Below are 14,475 nucleotides of genomic sequence, written 5' to 3'. Positions count from 1 at the left end.
TGGGGTCACAGGGACTAGAGAGAGACAGCTGTCAGAGGAAAGGGGATGAGGGGATGGGATCAGAGATGGTGAAGGGATTAGTGACATTATATATACATAACACAGAGATACAGATAACAGGACAGCAAATCCTAAAGGGAAAGCGGGAGAGAGTTAAGGGGAGGGGAGCAAAGAGGGGTAATGGGGGACAAGGGGCTGTGGCTGAGGGAATTTTTTGAATGTGACATTTGAATCCATGTTACCACAATAAATTATACTTAATAAAAAAATTTTAAAAAATACTATTATCAGAATTGTTACCACCACAGACAATGATGGGTTTCTCCTATCACATTCCAGATGAAGGAATGAGGAGTGTAATCCTTGCTCTAACCCAGGGGTAGTCAACCTTTTCATACCTACCGCCCACTTTTGTATCTCTGTTAGTAGTAAAATTTTCTAACCACCCATCCACAGTAATGGTGATTTATAAAGTAGAAAAGTAACTTTACTTTATAAAATTTATAAAGCAGAGTTACAGCAAGTTAAAGCATATAATAATAATTACTTACCAAGTACTTTATGTCAGATTTTCACTAAGTTTAGCAGAATAAATCTTTATAAAATAACTTACTATAGTTAAATCTATCCTTTTATTTATACTTTGGTTGCTCCGCTACTGCCCACCATGAGAACTGAAACACCCATTAGTGGGTGGTAGGGACCAGGTTGACTACCACTGCACTAAGTGATCTTGCCAGATGAGTAAGGTGGAATAGAAATCATTGGTCTGCCAGTGATCCATTAAACTGTGTCTCTAGGAAGATTTTAGACCAAGAGTTACAGAGAACAGAGATGGTCATTGTGGTATAGTAACAAAGAACTCTGTAGCTCTGTTGTCAGATTCCATGTGTGCAAATTTTAACCAATGATTGATCTGTCGTAACACATTTATTCGATTGCGTAATGTTATATTCCTTAATTTTGTTATCTGTAAACCTTGATAAATATAATATCCAGTGTGCTATCCTGAAGAATTAGGTAGTAACATCAGATTAACCACAAATGGTAAATATCAAACAGTACTTATTTTACTAATACTTTAAAAGACAGAGGCAAAGGCAAGACTAGGTGAGCACTCTGTCCAGGAAGGATGTTGGAAACTGTCAAGTGAAACCGCAAATGTCCTTTTTCTTCTATATATTTTAAACTTAGCGTAGAAGTTATAATTAACTTATCTCTTTTTCTCAACAGATTCTGCTGGGTCTACATTTACAATATATTTAGAATATAATTATTTCTCATGATTTTCTTTCTTTTTTTTAGAAAATTAAATTTAATAGGCTGCAATTGGTCAACAAGAGTACAGTACATAGATTTTGAGTAAACAGCTCCACATCATTTGGACAGTCGATTATGTTGTATATCCATCACCCAAAGTCAAATCATCCTCCATCACCTTATATTTGTCCCTATTTATACACTTTTCCCAAACCCCTCCCCTCTCCTTTTATCCCTCTCCCCCTGGCAACCATTGCACTTTTATCTATGTCCATTCTCATGATTTTCATTTCTTATTCAAGTGATCTTATTTTGCTTGCACTATACAAGAGCCTTTAAATTGGCATTCTTCCTTTTTTATACAGTACTTTTCTTCTCAGTCTAATCTCCACACAGGAACAAAAATAATCTTCAAAAAAATACAAATCAGATCACACCACTGCCCTAGTAAATACTTCCAATGACATCCAGAACACTAGAACAAAAGCCAACTGCTTTGATTCTGAACACCCCCTCTGGACTCCTCTGCTGGTCCTCTATGATCCTGCATTAGCCCTTTTGTTTTCCTTGCATGCAAACTTTACTTCTGCCTTGTAGACTTTGCATCCATTTTTCACTCTGCCTGTCAAGCTTGCTCTGCATCTTAAAGGTTGTTGTTCCTCTCATTTATGTGTCTACTCATGTAACATGTCCTCCTCCTGGAAGTCATCTCTGACCACCTTAACTCATGACATCTTTCTATCATTTTTTCCCCTGTATTGTTAGTTCCTGGCACTTTTAACTTTTTAATATTACTTTACGTGTTTAAAAAATTTTTTTTGTTATTCCACTAAAATTGAAAGTCTTTAAGTATGTACATATTACCAGTGTCTCCTCAGTGCCCAGACAGAGTACAACTTAGATTATAGATGTCAATAGATACTTGTTTAAAAATGAATTACTGTCAGTTTTATGCAAATTTATAGAAATGTTTGGAAAGAAATATAAAACACTAACATCAAAACAACTTGAAAATAGATTTATAGGAAATTTTTACTTTGTTCTTTATGAATTTGAATATTTAAAAAACTTCTAGGAGAATGTATTAGTTTCATTTGGTTAAAGTAAAAAAAAAAAGAGAGGATAAAGTCGGATTTATTCGAGGGATGCAAGCATGGTTCAGCAGATACAGCACATTCACAAAATAAAGGATAAATAGATCACATGATCATTTCAATAGATGCAGAAAAAGTATTTGACAAAATTCAATATCCACTTATGATAAAACTCAACAAAGCGGGTATAGTGGAAGCATATTTGAACACAATGAAAGCCATAATGACAAGCCCAGAACTAACATTATATTCAGTGATGAAATGCTGAAACCTGAATGTTTTTCCTCCAAGATCGAGAACAAACCCAACTCTTGCCACTTTTATTCGACATTAGCAGAGAACAGAGGCTCTTTTGTCAGATTTCATGGTGCAAACCTTGACTTGCTACTAACTTGTGGTAAGACCTTTTGCAGGTTGCTTAACTTTCTGGCTCTAATTTCTTCATCTGTAAATCGTGGATACATAGAATACCCAGTACATTAACCTGATGAATTATATAGTCAGATGGTAAATCTTAACCATTATCAATTTTACTAATAATATAAAAGATAGAGGCAATAGCAAGACCAGGTAAGTATTCTTTCCAGGGAGCTGTTCTAACCAGAGCAATTAGGCAATAAAAATAAATAAAAGGCATAGAAATTGAAAAGGAAGAAATAAACCTGACTCAATTTTAAATGATACAATGGTATATATAGAAAACTCCAAGAACTTCAAAACAAACAAATGAACAAACCAAAAAAAAGGGCTAATAAAAAATTGAGTAAAGTTAGAGGACACAAAGTTAATATATAAAAATTGGTTTCGTTTCTTTATACTAATACACTATCAGAAAGAGAAATTAAGAAAAAAATAACGTTCAAATTGACATCTAAAAGAAACAAAATACCTAGGCATAAAAAGAAAGACAAAAATGCATCTGGAGGAAACTTCTGACATTGTGAAAAATATTAGCTGATTTGGGACCAAGCAGGGAACCAAAGCATTAGGAACTGTGCAAGAAAGAAGGAGAGAGAACTTCTGATATTTTCCTCCTGACTAAATATTTAAAGGTAACACTGTATTTCAATATTTAGGATCTCCCAAATCTTAACACACTTCCCAATAAACTTTATTCTTTTGGTTTTTAATATTTGGTAAAAATAACTCTAAAAACTTAAGGGTTAAACACTCACATAAAAGGGACACATGTTCTTTATAGAATATTTGGTTGATATAAAAATTAAAATTACCTAACCACTGTTAAAAGTTATTCATATAGATAATGTTTACTATGTCATATATATCAATAGTCTGATAATTTAATTTAATTTATTATGAATATTTTCCAATGACAATTATTTTTTGTATCACGTACTTTCTTCTTTTTATTTAAAAAAAACAACTAAACTGGTGTTTACACCTTCTTTGGATTTCTCCAGTTTTCCTTTCCTTTTAATTTAGAAATTAAATTTAATCAGGTGACATTGATCAATAAGAATACATACATAGGTTTCAGTTAAACATCTCTATCTATATCATTTGAATTGTTGATTGTGTTATAAAGTTTCATACCTGAATTTCTATTGTTGAAAATTGGGTTGTTTCCACATTGTATTCTGCTTTTGTTTTTTATAAAATAATGCTATAATATCTATATTATAGGCCCTGGCCGGTTGGCTCAGTGGTAGAGCATTGGCCTGGCATGCGGGAGTCCTGGGTTTGATTCCCGGCCAGGGCACAAAGGAGAAGCGCCCATCTGCTTCTCCACCCCTCCCCCTCTCCTTCCTCTCTGTCTCTCTCTTCCCCTCCTGCAACCAAGGCTCCACTGGAGCAAAGTTTGCCCGGGTGCTGAGGATGGCTCTGTGGCCTCTGCCTCAGGCACTAGATGGGCAGAGCATCACCCCCTGGTGAGCATGCTGGGTAGATCCCGATCAGACTCATGCGAGAGTCTGTCTGACTGCCTTCCCATTTCCAACTTTGGAAAAATACAAAAAAAAATCTATATTATAAGTATTCTTGTAAAGAAACATTTCTGCAAACCTCTGATTACTTCCACATAATAAATTCCTAGAAATGAATATACAAGGTAGAAGGAGATATTTAAGACTTTTCATAATATTGCCAATGATCCTCCAGAAGATTGCATCACTTAATACTACCACACCAGCCTGAGTAAGAATGTCCATATTCTATATCTTTGCTTTATTATTATTATTATTTTTTTTTTATTAATTTTACTAGGGTGACATCAATAAATCAGGGTACATATGTTCAAAGAAAACATGTCCAGGTTATCTTGTTGATCAATTATGTTGCATACCCATCACCCAAAGTCAGATTGTCCTCCGTCACCTTCTATCTAGTTTTCTTTGTGCCTCTCCCCCTCCCCCTTCCCCTGTCCCCCCCACCCCGTAACCATCACACTCTTGTCAATGTCTCTTAGTCTCGTTTTTATGTCCCACCTACTGGACATAACTGTATGGAATAATGCAGTTCTTGGTTTTTTCTGATTTACTTATTTCACTCTGTATAATGTTATCAAGATCCCACCATTTTATTGTAAATGATCCGATGTCATCATTTCTTATGGCTGAGTAGTATTCCATAGTGTATATGTGCCACATCTTCTTTATCCAGTCTTTTATTGAAGGACTTTTTGGTTGTTTCCATGTCTTGGCCACTGTGAACAATGCTGCAATGAACATGGGGCTGCATGTGTCTTTACATATCAATGTTTCTGAGTTTTGGGGGTATATACCCAGTAGAGGGATTGCTGGGTCATAAGGTAGTTCTATTTTCAGTTTTCTGAGGAACCACCATACTTTCTTTCATAATGGTTGTACTACTTTACATTCCCACCAACAGTGAATGAGGGTTCCTTTTTCTCCACATCCTCTCTAACATTTGCTATTACCTGTCTTGTGGATAATAGCTAATCTAACAGGTGTGAGGTAGTATCTCATTGTAGTTTTGATTTGCATTTCTCTAATAACTAAAGAAGATGAGCATCTTTTCATATATCTGTTGGCCATTTGTATTTCTTCCTGGGAGAAGTGTCTGTTCATGTCCTCTTTTCATTTTTTTATTGGGTTGTTTGCTTGTTTGTTGTTGAGTTTTATGAGTTCTTTGTACATTTTGGATATTAGGGCCTTATCTGAGCTGTTGTTTGAAAATATCATCTCACATTTAGATGGCTGTCTGTTTATTTTGTTGTCAGTTTCTCTTGCTGAGCAGAAACTTCTTAGTCTGATGTAGTCCCATTCATTTATTTTTGCCTTCACTTCCCTTGCCTTTGGAGTCAAAATGATCTTTAAAATCAAGGTCCATAAGTTTAGAACCTATGTCTTCTTCTATGTACTTTATTGTTTCAGGTCTTATATTTAGGTCTTTAATCCATTTTGAATTAGTTTTAGTACAAGGGGACAAACTGTAGTCAAGTTTCATTCTTTTGCATGTAGCTTTCCAGTTTTCCCAGCACCATTTGTTGAAGAGGCTTTCTTTTCTCCATTGTGTGTTTTTGGCCCCTTTATCAAAAATTATTTGACCAGCCCTGGCTGGTTGGCTCAGTGGTAGAGCGTCGGCCTAGCGTGTGGAGGACCGGGTTTGATTCCCGGCCAGGGCACACAGGAGAAGCGCCCATTTGCTTCTCCACACCTCCGCTGCGCCTTCCTCTCTGTCTCTCTCTTCCCCTCCCGCAGCCAAGGCTCCATTGGAGCAAAGATGGCCCGGGCGCTGGGGATGGCTCTGTGGCCTCTGCCCCAGGCGCTAGAGTGGCTCTGGTCGCAACATGGCGATGCCCAGGATGGGCAGAGCATCGCCCCCTAGTGGGCAGAGCATCGCCCCATGGTGGCTGCTGGGTGGATCCCGGTCAGGTGCATGCGGGAGTCTGTCTGACTGTCTCTCCCTGTTTCCAGCTTCAGAAAAATGCAAAAAGAAAAAAAAAATTAAATAAAAAAAAATTATTTGACCATATATATATGTGGGTTTATTTCTGGACTTTCTATTCTGTTCCATTGGTCTGTCTATTTTTCTGCCAATATCATGCTGTTTTGATTGTCGTGGCTCTATAATATAGTTTGAAGTCAGGTATTGTAATGCTCCCAGCTTCATTCTTTTTCTTTAGGATTGCTTGGCTATTCGGAGTTTTTTATAGTTCCATATAAATCTGATGATTTTTTGTTCCATTTCTTTAAAAAATGACATTGGAATTTTGATAAGAATTGCATTAAATTTGTATATTGCTTTGGGTAATATGGTCATCTTGATTATATTTATTCTTCCTATCCAAGAACAAGAAATATTCTTCCATCTCATTATATCTTTTTCGATTTCTCTTAACAATGGTTTGTAGTTTTCATTATATATGTCCTTTACATTCTTTGTTATGTTTATTCCTAGGTATTTTATTTTATTTTTTTGTTGCAATCATGAAAGGGATTATTCTTTTGAGTTCATTCTCAAATGTTTCATTGTTGGCATATAGAAAGGCTATGGACTTTTGTATGTTAATTTTGTATCCTGCTACCTTACGGTATTGGCTTATTGTTTATAGTAGTCTTTTTGTAGATTCTTTGGGGTTTTCGATGTATAGGATCATGTCATCTGCAAAAAGTGATACCTTTACTTCTTCTTTTCTGATATGGATGCCTTTTACTTCTTTGTCTTGTCTGATTGCTCTGGCTAGAACCTCTAGTACCACATTAAATAAAAGTGGAGAGAGTGGACAACCCTGTCTTGTTCCTTATTTAAGGGGGAAAGCCTTCAGTTTTGTGCCATTTAATATGATGTTAGCTGATGGTTTATCATATATGGCCTTTATCATGTTGAGATATTTTCCTTCTATACCCATTTTGTTGAGAGTCTTAAACATAAGATTGTGATGTATTTTATCAAATGCTTTTCTGCATCTATTGATAAGATCATGTGGTTTTTGTTCTTTGTTTTGTTGATATGGTGTATTACGTTAACTGTTTTACGTATGTTGAACCATCCTTGAGATTCTGGGATAAATCCCACTTGATCATGATGTATTATTTTTTTAATATGTTGTATTCTATTTGCTAGTATTTTGTTTAGTATTTTAGCATCTGTATTCATTAGAGATATTGGTCTGTAGTTTTCTTTTTTTGTGCTGTCCTTGCCCGGTTTCGAGATGAGGGTTATGTTGGCCTCATAAAATATGTTTAGAAGTATTGCTTCTTCTTCAGTTTTTTGGAAGACTTTGAGTAGTATAGGAACCAAGTCTTCTTTGAATGTTTGATAGAATTCACTAGTACAACCGTCTGGGCCTGGAATTTTATTTTTGGGGAGGTTTTTAATAGTTTTTTTCTATTTCTTCCCTACTAATTGGTCTGTTTTGGTTTTCTGCTTCTTCTGACCTCAGTCTAGGAAGGTTGTATTGTTCTAGGAATTTATCCATTTCTTCTAGATTGTTGAATTTAGGGGCATGAAGTTTTTCATAGTATTCTACAATAATTCTTTGTATATCTATGATATCCGTGGTGATTTCTCCTCTTTCATTTTGGATTTTGTTTACATGAGTCCTTTCTCTTTTTTCCTTGGTGAGTCCTGCCAAGGGTTTGTCAATTTTGTTGAACTTTTCAAAGAACAAACTCTTTGTTCTATTAATTTTTTCTATAGTTTTTCTGTTCTCTATTTCATTTATTTCTGCTCTGATTTTTATTATCTCCTTTTTTCAGCTGGTTTTGGGTTGTCTTTGTTCTTCTTTTTCCAGTTTCTTAAGGTGCGAAGTTAAGTGGTTCACTTGGGCTCTCTCTTGTTTGTTCATAAAGGCCTGAAGTGATATGATCTTCTCTCTTATCACTGCTTTTGCTGCATCCCATAGATTTTGATATGTTTTATTGTCATTTTCATTTGTCTGTATATATCTTTTATCTCTGCACTTATTTCTTCTTTGACCCATTCATTTTTAAGCGTATGTTGTTTACTTTCCACATTTTTGTGGAGGTTTTTTCCCTCTTTTTTGCAGTTAAATTCTAGTCTCAAGGCTTTATGATCAGAAAATAGGCTTGGTACAATTTTGATTTTTCTGAATTTGCTGATGTTATTTTTGTGGCCCAACATATGGTCAATTCTTGAGAATGATCCATGTACACTGGAGAAAAATGTATACTCTGTCACTTTGGGGTGAAATGTCCTGTAGATGTCTATCATATCCAGGTGCTCTAGTGTTTTGTTTAAGGCCTATATATCTTTATTGATTCTCTGTTTGGATGACCGATCTAGAGCCGTCAGCGGTGTATCGAGGTCTCCAAGTATGATTGTGTTTTTGTCAGTTTTTGTTTTAAGGTCAATAAGTAGCTGTCTTATATATTTTGGTGCTCCTTGGTTTGGTGCATATATATTAAGAATTGTTATGTCTTCTTGATTCAGCGTCCCCTTAATCATTATGAAATGACCATTTTTGTCTCTGAGTACTTTTGCTGTCTTGTAGTCAACATTATCAGATATGAGTATTGCTACGCCTGTTTTTTTTTTTTTTTGGATGTTATTTGCTTGGAGTTTTGTTTTCCAGCCTTTGACTTTGAATTTGTTTTTATCCTTGTTGCTTAGATGAGTTTCTTGCATACAGTTGGATTTTCTTTTTTAATCCATTCTGCTACTCTATGTCTTTTTATTGGTGAGTTTACTCCATTTACATTTAGTGTAACTATTGACACTTGTGGATTCCCTATTGACATTTTATACATTGTTTTCTGTCAGTTTTGCGTCTTGTTTGAGTCTTCTCTTTTGTTTTTTTATCCTTTGTTTTTATTTGGTTGTATTCCATACTTCTTTCCTCTGTTGCTATCTTTTTTAAATCATGTGCTTCTGTGGTGGTTTTTTAAGGGCAGTTACCATTAAGTAATGAAAAGGGTTCCTACACTGTTCATTGTAATGCACTATCTTGTGAGTACTTCTGTACTCCATTGTCCTTTGCAACTGTTAATTTTTGTCCTCTCCCCTTTTTTTTTGTTTGTTTTTGTTGTCACAGTTTAAATTTGGTTTTATTGTTTTCTTGGTGGAGCTTTTACTTGTGGTTTTGTTTTCTTTTGTTCTTTGTATCTGGTTGGAAAACCCCCTTTAGTAATTCCTGGGTGGGGATTTTCTGATGATAAATTCCCTCATCTTTTCTGTATCTGTGAATGTTTTTTATTTCTCCTTCATATTTGAAGGATAGCTTTGATGGGTATAGTATTCTTGGCTGAAAGTTGCTCTCTTTCAGGACTTTAAATATTGGGGTCCACTCTCTTCTAGCTTGTAGAGTTTCTATTGAGAAATCTGATGATAATCTAATGGGCTTTCCTTTATATGTTGTATTCTTTTTTTCCCTGGCTGCCTTGAGAATTTTTTCTTTATTGTTGGTTTGTGCCAATTTTATTATGATGTGCCTTGGAGTAGGTTTGTTGGGGTTAAGAAAACTTGGAGTTCTGTTTGCTTCTTGAATTTGAGGCTTTAGTTCTTTCCACAGGCTTGGGAAGTTCTCATCTATTAGTTGTTTGAATATGTTCTCCATTCCATTTTCACTCTCTTTTCCCTCTGACATACCTATTATTCTTATGTTATTATTTGATGGAGTTAGACAATTCCCATAGGAATTGTCTAACTTTTTCCTTTCTCATTTTTTTAATTTTTGAGTTTCTTTCTTCTTCTTTCTGTTGTACCTCAAGTTGCTTGTCTTCTATTTCACTAATCCTACCTTCTATCTGGCCTGTTCTATTAGCTAAGCTTGTTACCTCATTTTTCAGCTCGTGAATTGAGTTTTTCATCTCTGTTTGATTTGTATTTATAGTTTCAATTTATTTGGTAAGATATTATTTGTGTTTGTTGTGTTGTTTTCTAAGCTCCCTAAATTGTCTTTCTTTGTTTTCTTGTATATCTCTGAGTATTTTTAGGATTTCTATTTCAAATTTTCTGTCATTTAGCTCCAAGGTTTCTAATATATTGAATTTTTTCTCCATAGATTTTTCCTCATCTATCTCTGCTACCTCTCTGTCTTTTGTATCCATAATATTTGATTTCCTTTTCCTTAATGGCATCTGAGGGTGGTTTTGTTTATAGTACTAATGAGAATTAATAAAGAATAAAAAATTTAAAAAAATGAAAAAATAATTATTATTTGTCTTTTTATTTTTCACTCCTCACCTCTCCTCTCCTTCTTGAGAGAATCTTGTGGTGAACTGTGAATTATATTGTGCTAAATAGAACAAAAACTACCTATAATGGAGGGCCTGAGTTGGGGAGAAGTGATAAAGGGGTAAAGAAAAGGGGGTATGGACCCACAAAATGCAAGAAAGAAAAAAATTTGTGTCAAGAATAAAATGATTTGCTTTTAGGTGATGGTTAACTAAAAGATATAATGAGAGGAATAAGAGAAAAACAGGAAAAATGGAAAAAATATTTAAAAATTACTATTGTATTTAATGGAGCAAAAACTAGATAAAATGGAGAGCCAGGGTTGGGAGCACTGCTAGTGAGTTAAAAAAGCAAAGTAAAAAGCCCCTGAAGCATCACAAAGAAAAATTTGAGTCCCAAGTAAAATAATTTGTTTGTGATTGAGGATTGAATGAGAGGAAAAGTAAAGGGGAAAGGAAGAAACTAATATAGAGGGAGAAAAGAAAAGAAAGAGAAAACACAAAAAGAAGAAAAAAGAACAAAAGGAGATAGAGAGAGAGAGAGTTAAGGATTTTGGAGTGCAACCCTCATAGAGAGAAAGGAAGAGGAAAGGAAAGATAATTGGAGATGTAACACTTATGGGTAGTGTAGTTCAAGGAGAGGAGAGAGTAAGACCAACAGAGAATTAAATGACCAAATTAGAAAAGGAAGAAAATAATCAAGACAAGAAAATAAAAGAAACAAATGAACAAATATAATAAAATGGGATAGGTTATAAAGTCTGTAGATTATTCTCGATTTTGAGAGGTTATCTTCTTGCTCTTTCTTTTTTCTCCCTCTACCTGGTCAGTGACTCTGTACCCTGAGTTCTGCCCCTGTAGCCCGTTTAGGTAGAGGTTTGTAGTTGATAAGTCTCTATGGTGATGTCATATATTGGGCTTCAGTCTCATTGGCAGTCGAGGCTCATAGCATTTGCAGGCTTCGACAATGAGAAAGTCCATGTTCCCGGAGCCTCTCTCCTAGTCTTTCCTTCCTGAATTAGCAGACTGATGATTCAGCTATGGGGTTGCTGCTGCCTCTGCCTGGAGAGTAAGAGGCTCAAAGAGCTGGCAAATCCCCACTCTATTCCCACTCAGTGCAGGGCTCTGGGTAAGGCTCAATCAGTCAGAGCCGCTAGCATAATCAGGCAGGGCTGGGAGCCAATTGTTTTCAACGTGCCTTTCTATGTGCCTCTAGGCATGTCCCGAATGCCTCACGACTCTGTGGAACCCCTTTCCCCAGGCTTTTGGCACTTTGTAACCTGTTTTGGCTGGGTAGAAGATGCCCTAGTCACTGTTTGCAAAGCAGGAGGACTTACAAGCTGTCAAATCCATCTTTTTAACATATAGCCTTGAGTATGCAAGCTCTGCCAATCAGTGGTTGCGCCCACCCCTATGTGCATAGCATAACAAGAGGTACTAAAAAATATCTCCCCCCTTGTCTTAGATCACTGACCTGAGAGAGATCTTGTCAGTTAGGGTCGCATGGGTCAGTTGAGAGGCAAGCAGACTGTGGGTTAAGCTAATCCTTCCTGGGTCTGTTAGCTTGTATGGCTGGGTGAGGTGCCCCACCCACCTGGAGAAGTTTAAGTGTAGGGAATCTCGCTTTCACGTGCTGCTCTTCAAGGCGCAGGGGTGACACTGAGACTCCGGATTCAGCCCACACAAAGGCCTCTGACTGTGCCCCTCTGTTCAGTATTACAGGTGCCCACTACTGGGGCTCTAGGAGGAATCTTTCGCACACTATCTGCGTGTCAACCAGGAGATGGGGCGGATGGCTGCCCCACTTGCCTTTCTTTGTCTGGATTTGGTGCGAGCATTAGCTTGTGTTGACTGGGTTGCCACAAGCACAGTTTTTCCTCGGCTTGGATGTCCGTGCTGCAGCCTGGTTCTATTCACACCCTATGCCCATCTCAGTTCCTATACTCTCAGTTCCTAGTGAAAGCAGCCCTTATTTAGGTTAGTGAGGAAGGCAGAGTGTTTCTTCCTCCATCTTATTTCCTTTGGGGTTGATTACATATTTAGTCAATTTTTCGCTCAATCATACCTTTGCATTTAGTGTGAACTGCTGGAGGCTCCAAGGATAGATTTTTCTGTCTCTGGTTGAAGATCTTGTTGAATTTTTGGGGAGATTTATCAGTATCGTTCCTTATGGTGCCATTTCTCTGACGTCACTCCCCAGGACTTTTTCTTATCTATCTTTGCTTAATATGGCTATGACTCCATGATGACAGAGCAAAATGCTTCACTGTAACTGTTCCGCTCTGCTTGCTAATTCCAGTTTCGCTTTTGTAACCTTGCTTGCTTCTTGCATCAGCCAGGACTATAAAAAGCCACAAAGTCCATCAGTTGGGGCTCAGACTTTAGAGTGTTAAATCCTCTGGGCCCACTGGCATAATAAACTGGTTCTCCAACTATTCAAGCGTCGTTTGGCTTCTTAGGTGTTCTAGTCCTTCGTAACATTTGGTTTCCTGACCGGGAGGCCTACCATGCTGGCCCCTTGTGCCATCAGCCCAGCAACAAGAACCACCTGATACCGGGGGCCTTCTGTATGAATGAAGCGGTGCCACCTGACATTTTCCACGGGACCTCCTTCCTGGAGGTTCCCCCACACCCAGGGGTAACTGGACTCAACTCAATGCAGAGATGGAGTAAAGTTTTGGGGATGCGCACTTGGATAAGTTAAGGTCCCAGGACCAGTCACCTAGTCAGGCCCGTCTCCCGATAGAAGTGGAGCTTGATCACCTCCCACAATATCAAGATTGAGACACCAGATAGGGATGCCCCCGTTAAGGGGGGACAATTAATAACCTCTGTATGAATAGATGTGTGAGTGACTGATTGTGGTTCCATGGCACAAGCTACAGAGTCTGTCTGGGCCCTAACCTGTGGTTCATAGTGGCATCATAAGGCATAACAGTGACTTGTTTCTCTTTTGGGAGACAACTAGGGCCAGGGTTTATACGAGTGTACCTTAGCCAAGATGTGCCTTAAAGTATTGTGAGAGATGCAGCCAGGTGGGCAACTGGGTGACCTCTGGGAAGAAGGCTCCCACCTTTTATCTGTTTTGCAGCTCCGGACATGGGAGAGGTTACTGGAAGGTCATTTTTAGACTAGACATGGGGTCTGGTCAGTCCAAACCCACTGCTTGATTAGGAATTTTAAGAAGGGATTTTCTGATGATTATGGTATGAAATTAACTCCCGGAAAACTCCACATGCTCTGTGAACTCGAGTGGCCCACCTTTAGGTCGGGTGGCTCTCAGAGGGAACCCTAGACTTAACAACTGTCAGAGCAGTTACCCAGGTCGCGACGGGCAATCTGGCCACCCAGATCAGTTTCCCTATATAGATTATTGGTTACAGATAGCACAGACCTTGCCTGCATGGGTTCAGTTCTGCGTTAATAAGAAGAGACAGTGCAAGGTCCTGGTAGCCCACCCTTCGAAAGGAGGCAAGCCTCTGATTAATATGCATATTGAAAAGAGATAGGACATTGGAAAAATGAATGCCTCAATGGGAAAGCAGCCTCTGGTTCCTCTACCAAAGCCACTCAGTCAAGTAAAAGAAAGTATCAACCAGAACTAGTGGTCCAGGACTTGATCGGGCGAGCTAAGGTTGATTCTGATTAGGTAAGACCAGGCTACATGAAATTAGGCCCCCAAGAGCCCACGGTCAATATGACAGTAGGGGGCCAACCAATGACTTTTATGGTGGATACGGGAGCAGAACACTCGGCAGTCACCACGCTAGTCCCATCCTTTACCAAGCAAGAAGCTACCATAATTGAAGCCACAGGCACTCAAACTGTTTGCCCCTTCTGCAAGTCCTGAACATGGCAACTCGGGGAACATCGAGTTTTCCATCAATTCCTTTATCTGCCTGAATGTCCCATCCCCCTTCTGGGATGAGACCTGCTAACTAAGCTAGGAGCCCAAATAACTTTCACACCTAGAAAATCTGCCATCCTAACTTTAGGAACAGATG

At 37.8% G+C, this 14,475-nt stretch overlaps 1 pseudogene; it reads right to left on the bottom strand.

Annotated features, from left to right (window-relative positions):
• Nucleotides 1-14,272, bottom strand: part of LOC136404226 (heat shock factor protein 2-like) — a 36,834-nt pseudogene extending 22,562 nt beyond the window's left edge.
• Between the last annotated feature and the right edge of the window lie 203 nt (nt 14,273-14,475).

This window comes from Saccopteryx leptura, chromosome 4 (assembly GCF_036850995.1).
Source record: "Saccopteryx leptura isolate mSacLep1 chromosome 4, mSacLep1_pri_phased_curated, whole genome shotgun sequence".
Classification (NCBI taxonomy): domain Eukaryota; kingdom Metazoa; phylum Chordata; class Mammalia; order Chiroptera; family Emballonuridae; genus Saccopteryx; species Saccopteryx leptura.
The sequence above is the reverse complement of the archived record's forward strand: the minus strand, read 5'-3'. Positions and strand labels throughout refer to the sequence as shown.